This window comes from Cebus imitator, unplaced genomic scaffold (assembly GCF_001604975.1).
Source record: "Cebus imitator isolate Cc_AM_T3 unplaced genomic scaffold, Cebus_imitator-1.0 Scaffold376, whole genome shotgun sequence".
NCBI lineage: Eukaryota > Metazoa > Chordata > Mammalia > Primates > Cebidae > Cebus > Cebus imitator.
In genome coordinates this window covers 1,889,248-1,899,831 of record NW_016107691.1, presented here as the reverse complement: position 1 = coordinate 1,899,831, position 10,584 = coordinate 1,889,248, and positions in this window count along the sequence as shown.

The window sequence follows — 10,584 nt, the reverse complement described above, 5'->3', positions numbered from 1 at the left end:
CCATGTTGCCCAGGCTGGTCTCTAACTCCTGGGCTTGAGGGATCTGTGCACCTCAGCCTCCCAAAGTGCTGGGATTACAGGTGTAAGCCGCTAGGCCTGGCCAGAGACAATGATTAAGCTCAATTCCACCATTCCTACCTTCCATCTAGCCCTTCCAATAAAGTTGTAGCATTATTTTTATTTCCTTTAATAGGTATCTTTTTCACTTTAAATAATATACATCAACTTGTATTTTCTGTTTAATCAACCATAGATAGTATTTCCTTGACTGCTTACTTTGTAAGATGAAGACATATTAGTGTTCTGTATTTCTCTCTACCTCTCCTTACCCTGCCTCCCACCTATATCTATTTCTCCACATCTCTATTTTCACCCTTTAACAAGCATCATCCTAACAAGCCAAGTGCTCCAGTGAACCACCCAGGGAATGGTGATGAAGTGAATGAGGATAAAGCGATGGTAAAGCAGCTTCAATGGGTAGAAAACTCACATCTCTAAGAAATGCTGTGCAGAACTTGTTAGCATCTCTGAGTTCTTAGAACATAAGAAAAATCGCACTAAAAATCTACCTGTCATCACCGTGAATGGCACCAAGGAGCCAGTGCCTTAGAAGACTTTTGTGCAGCTGTACCAAGCCACCAGCCACCCAGTTCAAGCAAAAAGGATAGTCCCAGGGAAAATGGTGGCCGTTAAGGGGCCGCTAAGGAGAAGCTGGGTACAGAGTCTGTCTTGCACTTAAAGACAGAGACTGCCCTACCACCCATACCCAAGAACATAAGTTATTTACCCAAAGGCAAAGTGGCCTACATTAATATGATTCTTCTGGCATTACAAGGAGACAAAGGAGTGGTAAATCAGTGGGGCTCATATGCGCTGCTGGACCCTTTGCCCAGTGCCAACAGCATCTTCTGGGTCCTTAAGCAGATCTTGTGTCTGCAGCAGCAGCAGCGACAGCAGATCCAGCTTACTGAGCAGATCTGCATTCAAGTGAACTCGTGGGCCTCCCACACCCTCCACTCAGGCTAATACCCTGAAGACCTTATAGCCACATGTCCAAGCAAGTTTCCGCAGCTGAAGCTTTGCTCGGAGAAAGCTGGAAGCCAAGGTCTATCTCTGGACACGTTAAACAAGCCAAGCTATCTCAAGAACATCCCTTCTACTGCCAGCTCTGTGACCCCATGGCTGACATCTTTCACCCTGAAGCTGGATGGGACATCGGTGCTCCTGAATATTGTGTCTCAGCTCCAAAGTGCTTTGCTATCTCAGGCTTGGGTTCTGTGCTCTTCCAGAGTTATTTCTCTCCTGTGGCATTATACCCATCCAAGAAAAAGAAAGATAAGCCACTGAACATCTGAGACGTATGTCGAACCCAATAACGAGACTATCCTCTACAAGCACAACTGTGAGAACTGTAGCAAGGTTTGGGAGACTGATAGCTCAGATCCATCCCTACATGCATACTGGATAGAGACCTTTCATGTGCTCTGTGTGTGGTCATGGCTTCGCTACCAAGGGTAGCGTCAAGGTACTCTTTCATCAACATCCCCAGGTGAAGGCAAACCCCCAGCTGTTTGCCGAGTTCCAGAACAAAATGGTAGTAGGCAATGGCACCCCATGCACTCTCTGTACCTGTCCCCATAGATGAATCCAGTCGCTCTTTAGACAGCAAACGTGTCCTTGTAACAAGTACTTCCTCCATTGAACTACCTCAAAACATTTCTTTGAGGGCTAACCCTAAAGACCACATGGGTGGCTCATTGCTGGGCCTTCTCCAGAAAGTGAGGCTGGACCCACATTCCCTGGAGTGGGGCCAAACCATAATTCCCCAAGGGTCGGTGGCTTTCAAGGGAGTGGGACCACCAAGCCAGGGTCAGAGAGCATGAAATTGTACCAGATGGTAGAGAACAACAACAAGGCCACTTCTGACCCCAGTGAATGTCTCATTTGTCACCGAGTCTTAAGCTGCCAAAGTTCCTTCACAATGTGTTACCTTCCTTGGGAAAACTGGCCTCATACCTTGTCTACAGTCCCTGTACAGGATTCCTGACAGATAGGTAAAGAATGTCACTTTCTAACAGGCCCAGGAGCCCCAAGTTATCTTGGGACCTCAATAGAAGAGGAAATTTACCCAACTCATGGTATTTGATGGTATCTGAGCCCATGGCTGGGCTCAGCTTTATAAAATAAAAGTCTTATCTGAGATTCCTTATGGAAGAGAGTTCTGTCAAAGACAATTTTAAAAGCCTATGTTAAAAATAATTATTCTTGAGGCCAAGGCAGGTGGATCACTTGAAGTCAAGAGTTTGAGACCAGCCTGGCCAATATGGTGAGACCCTATCTCTACTAAAAAGTGCAAAAATTAGCTGGGCATGGTGGCATGTGCCTGTAATCCCAGCTACTTAGGAGGCTGAGACACGAGAATCACTTGAACCCAGGAGGCAGAGGTTGCAGTGAGCTGAGATCGCACCACTGTACTCCAGCCTGGGTGACAGAGTGAGACTCTGTCTCAAAATAATAATAATAATTATTATTATTATTGCTGCACTTTGTGCAAATAATCAGGCCAAGTATAGTAAAGCAAATCGTTGTAACCATGATTTGTCTTTAGTAAAAATGAGACTGGAGAGAGAATAATTGTTTTAAGAATGATGGTACATCCGAGTCACGGCACCAAGAAAAAAAAAAAGAACGATGGTACAACTGTTATTAAATTCTAGTCTCATTTGTTGTTTTTAAGGTTTTTTGTTGTTGTTTATGTTTTGCAATTTAGACTAACCATATTTATTCCTGTGAATCAAACAGTTATCCCTGGCTACTGCTCAGAAGAAACAAGAGGGATGGGTAATGTAATAATTTGGGTCAGTATTCTAATTCTGGGCATGTATTGGAATTAGCTAGCAACACCATATCAGCTTGGTTTCAACAACTGCCCAGTTCATGGAAAGCCTTCTTAGTTTACTTTGAATAATTTTACTTATTTTGTTCTACTGTTATGGAATATACTGCTGTTGAACTCTTTGTGTAGGAATGCAGAATAAACTTAACTCAACGTTTTCTTAAATTGAATACTTGTTAATCTTCCAGATATCACCTTTTGTCAGAACTGAAGAATTATGGATGGCCCTCACCATACCTACACTTTCTGACTGAGCTCCTCTCTACCCTGAATGCAAGAGACCCTATTAGTTAAGCAGGAATATTACCACCCCACTTAGCCTGAAGAAGTTACAGAAGATGGATTTTCATCCCTCTACTACCCTTAAGATTAAGGGTTGTCTTGTAAAAGGCAGGGGGGAAATATGTCAGAGGTGTTCAAACCGAAGTGCTTCCATCTTGAATAGGGGCTGGGTAAAATGAGGCTGAGACCTACTGGGCTGCATTCCCAGGAGGTTAAGCATTCTAAGTCACAGGATGAGATAGGAGGCTGGCACAAGATACAGGTCACAAAGACCTTGCTGATAAAACAACATGTGGTAAAGAAGCAGGCCAAATCTCACCAAAACCAAGATGGTGAGGAAAGTAACCTCTGGTCATCCCCACTGCTCATTATATGCTAATTACAATATATTAGCATGCTAAAAGACACTCCCACCAGCACCATGACAGTTTACAAATGCCAAGGCAACGTCAGAAAGTTACCATGTATGGTCTAAAAGGGGGAGGAACCCTCAGTTCCAGGAATTGCCCACTCCTTTCCCGGAAAACTCATGAATAATCCACCCCTTGTTTACCATATAATCGAGAAATAATCACAAAAACAGCCAACCAGCTGCCCTCAGGGCTGCTCTGCCTATGGAGTAGCCATTCTTTCATTCTTTCAATAAATTTGCTCTAACTTTAAAAAAAAAAATGCATTACCACACCCACGCTGGGAAGAGACTCGTCCAGTGTGAAATCTGTGGCCAAGCTTTTTCTACTAAAGGTGACATAAAGACACTTCTCAGGGTTCACCGAACCAACTCATCCATAAGTACATACCCCATTAGTCAAAAGAAATTTACCAACATGGTAATGTTGCAACAACATGCAGTATTTGGATGCACATGGGCAGTCAGATTCCCAGCATGCCCCTGCCAGAGAATCCCTGTGACTTTAGGGGTCCTGAGCCAATGATGGTCAGTGAGAATGGTAGTACAGTGCCATCTGCCATGATGTCGAAAGAAGGCATCACTGTGGACAAAATCAGCTCCCAGGATGCCCCCAATAGTTTCTCAAAGGTCCTCACACCTCTTCTTAGCATCCATTTAATATCACCCATCCTAGGGTTTGCCATGAAGGCTTCCCTAGCAGTCACCAGGAAAGTTGGTCCTGTTCCTTCTGGCCTACAGTGGCAGAGCAGCTGAAAAAATGATTCAGTGGAGAGCAACAGTTTAACTAATTACTCATTCTCACTGATGGGAGACCAGGAGTATTAGCCAAAGTCCAGATGCTGTGGAAACCACATCCTTCCAAGCACAACCCCTGGCCAATAGCCAAGCAGAAAGCATCAAGTCAAAATCTTCAGATGCTGGGGGAAAAGCTAAGCACTCCAAGAACAGTGATACTGAGATAGGCAGTCTCCCATCAACGTTTTTCTGAGCCCAGTCAACCTATGTTAAGGTTCAAGTTTTGACTGGCTTGGTGGCTTGGGCTTGTAATCCCAGCTACTAATGTGGCTGGGGTAAAAGAATCAGTTGAGCCCAGGAGTTCAAGGTTGTGCTAAGCTATGATTGTGCCACTGCACCCCAGCCTGGGCAAAAAGGCTTGACCCTGTCTCTAAAAAAGAAAAATAAAAAGTTGAAGTTCCTGGTGATACAGACAGGAGACAGGAAAATACTGGGTAGAAGAGGGCAGTTTTCTGGCAAAGGCCTCACCCCCAAGCCTGAATACCCATAGTCCTAAGTGAGGACAGGCATTCCTGTTTTTGTGCCGAAAATGTTGCCTTTTGGCCCATTATGCCCCCTATCCTATACCCATAAAAACCCCAAACCCCAGGCTCCAGAAGCAGGAGATAAGATGAGCAGACAAATGGCAAAATGGCACAGCAGAGGAAAGAAGAAACATCAGGAGAAGTTTGGCTGGGGACGGTTGGAGAATCAGCCACTGAATGGCGAAACTCCAGGGGGAGTTCATCTTCCCACTCCATCCCCTGTCCAGCTCCTCATCCATCCTGCTGACAGCCACCTCCACCACCCAATAAAACCTTGCATTCACCATCCTTCAAGTCCATTTGTGACCTGATTCTTCCGGGACCCTGGACAGCTCAGGATATGGAAAGCTACCACACTTGCCCTCTGCCTTTGCAGAAAGGCAGAGTCCACTGAGCTGATTAACACTTAAGCCATCTGCAGATGGCAAGGCTAAAAGAGCGCACTGTAACACACGCCCACTTGGGCTCCTGCATATGTCGGTCTGTGTGCTCCCAGTCCTGTAAGAGGTTTGAGCAGCAGCAATGACCAGACAAGCTACACCCCTGTCACATGTCCTGTGAGGGGGATCAGGGAACTCTCCTGTTTCACTGGCACATTTAGTGGACCCTCCATCATGTCCCTGGTATTAGCAGCCCAGCCACACTGACAGGCCAGGCAACACAGCTGCACAGTGTGAGAACTTCTCGTCCACTACTGCTCTTCAGATTCACAAGTGGACTCACACTAGAGAGAAGCCTTTTGTGTGCAGCATACATGGGCAAGCTTTTACCACCAAAGGCAACTTGAAGGTCCACTGTATGACTCATGGAGCAAACAATAACTCAGCACAGCAGAGAAGGAAGCTAGCCATTGAGAACACCATGGCTCCATTAGGTATGGATGGAAAGAATCTCAGAAATGTTTCCCAGAAATCCTGGCCCCTTCGGTGAAGGTGGAGGAACCAATACACCAACATGCTCAACACTGGTCTTGTCATGAAGACTAACGAGATCTCTATGATCCAGAGTGGTGGTGTTCCCACCTGCCCAGTTTCCGTGGGGGCCAAGTCTGCTGTGAATAACACTACTGAGTCCAAGATGGATGTCTCCCAATCAGGTATCAGTGCCAATGTGGAAAAACCAGGTGCTACTGAGAGTATTCCCACACACTGGTTCCCTCACGTCCTGGAAAAAAACGAGATTGTGGTCAGCTAAGCTAAAGGGGAACTTGCCAGGAAGAAGTGCAGACAGAGTGAAATGTCTAGACCAAGCAAGCCTGTCCAACCCTCTGTCCGCAGGCCACATGCAGCACAGGACAGCTTTGAATATGACCCAAAACAAATTCAAAAATTTCTTAAAACTTGCTGAGATTTTTTTTTGTGAGTTTTTTTTTTTTTTTTTTAGCTCATTGGCTATTGTTAGTGTTCGTGTATTTTACGTGTGGCCCAAGACAATTCTTCTTCTTCCAGTGTGGCCCAGGGAAGCTAAAAGATTGGATACTCCTAGTCTAGACTATGCTATTTATTCATTTATTATTTTTTATTTGTATAAATTTATGGGGTGCGAGTATAATTTTGTTACCTGCATAGACTGTGTAGTTGTGAAGTCAGGGCTTTTAGGGTATTGATCACCCAAATAACTTACATTGTACCCCTTAAGTAATCACTCATTATCCACCCCCTCCCATTGCCTTACCCTTCCAAGTCTCTGTTGTCTATCATTCCACACACCACCTCTGTGTGTACACTTTATTTGGCTCCACTTATAAGTGAGGATATGAGATATTTGCCTTTCTGTGCCTGGCTTGTTTCACTGAAGTTAATGGCCTCCAGTTCCACCCATGTTGCTGCAAAAGACATGATTGCGTTCTTTCTATGGCTGCAGAGTATTCCACGATGTATACGTACCATAGTTTCTTTATCTAATCCTCCACTGATGGACACTTAGGTGGATTCCTTATCTTTGCTATTGTGAATAATGCTGTGATAAACATACTAGAGCAGGTGTCTTTTTGATATAATGATTTATTTTCCTTTGGGTACATACCCCGTAGTGGGATTGCTGGGTGAAAAGTAGTTGCATTCTTAGTTCTTTGAGAAATCTCCATACTGTTTTCCATACAGGTTGCACTAATTTACATTCCCACCAACAGTGTGTAAGAGTTCATTCCCTTTTCTCTGCATCCCTGCTAACATCTGTTAGTTTTTCTCTTTTTAATAATAGCTATTCTGACTAGTGTAAGATGGTTTCTCATTGTGGTTCTAATTTGCACATCTCTGATGATTATCGATGTTGAGTATTTTTTCATATGTCGGTTGGCCATTTATCTTCTTTCGAGAAATGCCTATTCATGTCCTTTGCCCCATTTTTTAATAGGATTAATTTTTTTAAACGCATCTCCTCCTCCTGTTTTCCTTATTCTTACTGATATGCAAATGACGTTTACAGATGGCAACCTCAGGCAGTTCTACAATCACAATTGTTGTCATGCTGCTTTGCAAAACATAAGAACAAAAAAATCAAAATCAAAAAAAGAAAAATGTCTATACCAAAATAAATACAGACTGTAATTATTTTTTAATTTTGGAAAGAAGCAAGTCTTGAAAGTAGCTTTGTTACTTCCAACAAACTATATACATAGAAATTCTGTACAACCGTAGACTTACCTATTTCAAGGTGGAACAGTTTGAACTTATTGAACCACAGTGGAAAAGACAACTACTTAGCTTAATGTGGTGGGGAGGAGTGCTGTATACTTCCATGCTAACTGTCTGCAGGTAAAGGGACAAGGCTGTCATCTAGTTAGGGACCTGTTTTGTATGCCTCCCAACTCTGTACCCATCTTTTGTTTTGTTTTCTGAATGCACTTTCAAAAACAAAGCAAAAAAAAAAAATTGTAGAATAACAAATTACTCCAAAAAAAATTTTTTTACATGGAGTCTCACTGTCACCCAGGAGGCTGGAGTACAATGGTGCAATCTCGGCTCGCTGCAACCTCCACCTCCGGGTTTCAAGGGATTCTCCTGCCTCAGCCTCCGAAGTAGCTGGGATTACAGGTGCCCACCACCACACCCAGCCAATGTTTGTAATTTTAGTAGAAACAGGGTTTCAGTTTTGCCATGTTGGCCAGCCTGGTCTCAAACTCCTGGGCTCAAGTGACCAGAAGTGGTGGTGTTCCCATGCTCCCAGTTTCCATGGGGGCCAACTCTGCTGTGAATAACACTACTGAGTCCAAGATGGATGGCTCCCAGTCAGGTATCAGTGCCAATGTGGAAAGATCCACCCACCTCGGCTTCCCAAAGTGCTGGATTACAGGCGTGAGCCACCGCACCCAGCCTCCTTCAACTTTAGAACATTAAGTAGGATGCCCTCAAATGAACTTACTTTAGTTGTTATGGAGTCAGTGTCTGCTTATTTAAATATAGTTCGGTTGGAGCCACAAGCGTGCGAATGTATTCCCCACACTTTCCTTTGCCTTCCTGAACACCAGAAGAGGTGAGCCAGATAGCAGGGACTCTCAGGTGACTTAATTTAGTTCACCAGTGCCTACCCAGTTGAATAACTGAATTTTCATTCCAGGGAAAAAACTCCTTTCCAGAGGAAAGGAGCGTTTCCTTTCATGGGTTCAAATACTAATTTTTTAAAAATACAGTTGGTGCAACTTATGCCAAGTAATTATGCAGATTTTTTGCCCTGAGTATTGCATGAAGGCTACAAAGTTGGAACAGGCAAGTCCTGGGTATGAAAGCTTTAATTTAAATACCTCACTTTTTTTTGTAGCCATAGTCTCTATTTTCCTATTTTATGACCACTGAAGTATTCCTAGGCCCTGTCTTTTTGTTTGTTTGTTTGTTTTTGAGATGAAGTCTCATTCTGTCCCCCAGGCTGGAGTGCAGTGGCACAATCTTGGCTCACTGCAACCTCTGCCTCCCAGGTTCAAGGGATTCTCCTGCCTCAGCCTACTGAGTAGCTGGGATTACAGGCGCGTGCCACCACGCCTGGCTAATTTTTGTATTTTGAGTAGAGATGGGGTTTCACTATGTTGGCCAAGCTGGTCTCAAACTCCTGACCTGAGCTGATCCATCTGCCTCAGCCTCCCAAAGTGCTGGGATTACAGGTGTAAGCCACCACGCCTGGCCTTTTTTTTTTTTTTTTTAACAGATGGAGTCTCGTTCTGTCACGAGGCTGGAGTGCAGTGGTGCAATCTTGGCTCACTGCAACCTCTGCCTTCCAGGTTCAAGTGATTCTCCTGCCTCTGCCTCCTGAGTAGCTGAGACTACAGGCACCTGCCACCACGCCCAGCTAATTTTTGTATTTTTAGTAAAGAAAGGGTTTCACCATGTTGGCCAGGATAGTCTCAATCTCTTGACCTCATGATCCACCCACCTCAGCCTCCCAGAGTGCTGGGATTACAAGCATGAGCCACCGCCCCAACTGCCTCTGTCTTAAACCTAAGTGTTACTGGTGGAGGGTGTCCAGGTTCTTGGTGTATTGGACAAAACACACAAAGCACAGAAAGAATGAAGCAACAAAAGCAGATTTATTGAAAATGAAAGTACACTCCACAGTGTGGGAGCCGGCCTGAGCAGTAGTTTAAGGGCCCAGATACAGACTCTTCTCGGGTCCAAATACCCCTTAGAGGTTTCCCATTGGCCACTTGGTGTTCACCTCATGCAATTGAAGTGGTGGCCTACAATCACTTTGATTGGTTGTGGACAGCAACCAATCAGAGGCTGAAGTGAAGTTACAAAATTACACTCTTAAGCAAACCTCTGATTTGCAATCAATCAGAGGTTTGCATAAGAGTGTAACTTTGTACTTTCAATTTGCCATCTGCTGGGCAGAAAAGGTGGGGGTTTGCAAAGGGAGTAGTCCCTGGACCTTTTGTTATTTAGGTGTGGACAGTTGGGGTTTTCCTTTCAATTTAGTTCTAGGAAGTCAGCGTGAAACAGCCTTAGGTTCCCTGCCTCCAGACCCTATTCTCCTGCCTCAAAAGAGTTGATGTATTGGTGGGAACAGCTGGACATATAAGATGTTTTTGTGATTCCTTTTTTAAGATCCCCTTTTGTATATGTAATAATACTGAGCAAACAATGAAATGTTGCTCTAATAATTAAACAAGGAAGGGGAAAGACCCTAATTTGTGGGTGGAGAAATCTTTCCTCTCTACGTAGAAAGCTCTTATTGAAATGTGCATCAAGACTGTTACCCAAAGTTTTGTCTCTTAGTTACCGCACCTGACTTGAGGATACAAATTTTTTTTTGTCCGGTTGTGCCTTTCCTTCCGGAATTGTAAGTGAACACAATAATAGTACCTCTTTACACTGTTAAGTGGATATGTTACAGAGAACGCACCAGTGGTTTTTCCACTATTGAACTAACGATGCTTTGTGAATGTACGATCTATGGAGAATCCCCTGTAGTTGTACCTGCTGATGTTGTCTTGTCTGTTGGGAAAACAATTTTGCATGTTTTTCTCTCCAAAATAATAATTATATTATTTATATTACAATCAGTATTATAGTAAATGTAAATGAAATAAGTACTACACTCAAAAGTAAGGGATAGACTGGGCATGGTGGGATGGTGGGTCATGCCTGTAATCCCAGTACTTTGGGACACTGAGGCAGATCACTTGAGCTCAAAAGTTCCGAGACCAAGCTGGGCAACACAGCAAAACCCCGTCTCTACAAAAA